Source organism: Limulus polyphemus, unplaced genomic scaffold, assembly GCF_000517525.1.
Source record: "Limulus polyphemus unplaced genomic scaffold, Limulus_polyphemus-2.1.2 Scaffold4291, whole genome shotgun sequence".
NCBI classification, from domain to species: domain Eukaryota; kingdom Metazoa; phylum Arthropoda; class Merostomata; order Xiphosura; family Limulidae; genus Limulus; species Limulus polyphemus.
The window spans coordinates 1-1452 of record NW_013669901.1 but is presented as its reverse complement, the minus strand read 5'-3'; positions in this window follow the sequence as shown (position 1 = coordinate 1452).

Below are 1452 nucleotides of genomic sequence, written 5' to 3'. Positions count from 1 at the left end.
CGATTCCCCGCGGTGAACACAACACATAGCCCAATGTGGCTTTGCTATAAAACACACAAGCGGTAAACGAAACATTAACATTTAGCCTCCCCACTTGGTGACTGAGCGATATGTCTGAGGGTTTATCACGCTCAATAATCAGGTTTCGATACTCGCACCAGGCAGAACTTTGTGTTTAGCGCCAAACTTTACTAAGATTTTCTCATGATATTTTACCTTCATTACTTTAGAAGCAATGTTTTAGCGTCTCATAATGTATATTATATATATATATTATATTACTTTCGTAAGCTTTATTCTGTTACTGTCCCTAGGTGGGTCAGCGGTAAGTTTGAGGACTTGTAGTGCTAAAATCCGGGGTTCGATTGTCTGAGATGAAAAAAGCGTAGATAGTTTATTGTGTAGCTTTGCGCTAAAAAACATTCGTATAGCTAGATTTCTTACCCCGTATTTTCTGGTACTAGTGAAAAGCTGATTTATTTTGCGTATCTGATGCAGTTAAGTTTGTTCAGGCTTTGTATTTCGCATGCAATAAAGGTGTGCCGATTAATATAGAATAACCCAAACCGATTACTAGGGAACCGAGAAAATAAAAATAATTTTCTTAAAATTGTATTGGCAAAAATACTGAAACTTAAAAATTAGACGATAATCACAGGGGTAAACAATTGTCTATAACTGTTCTGAATATACACTTCAGTGTTACAATAATCACAGGCAAAAACATCGGTTTATATCTATTCTCTAGCATATAGATCAGTGTGACAACAATCAAGGTATGAACAATTGTCTATAACTGTTATGTAGCACACAGCCCAATCTGAGAATAATCACAGGTATAAACAATTGTCTATAATTGTTCTGTAGCACACATGCCAATGTGAGAATAATAACAGGTATAAACAATTGTCTATAACTGTTCTGTAGCACACAGCCCAATCTGAAAATAATCACAGGTATAAACAATTGTCTATAACTGTCCTGTAGCAAACAGTCCAATCTGAGAATAATCACAGGCATAAATAATTGTATATAACTGTTCTGTAGCACACAGTCCAATCTGAGAATAATCACAGGTATAAACAATTGTCTATAACTGTTCTGTAGCACACAGTCCAATCTGAGAATAATCACAGGTATAAACAATTGTCTATAACTGTCCTGTAGCACACAGTCGAGTCTGAGAATAATCACAGGTATAAACAATTGTCTCTAACTGTCCTGTAGCAAACAGTTCAACCTGAGAATAATCACAGGCATCAATAAATGTCTATAACTGTCCTGTAGCACACAGTCCAATGTGAGAATAATTACAGGAATAAATAAGTGTCTATAACTGTCCTGTAGCACACAGTCCAATGTGAGAATAATTACAGGAATAAATAAGTGTCTATAACTGTCCTGTAGCACACAGTCCAATGTGAGAATAATTACAGGAATAAATAAGTGTCT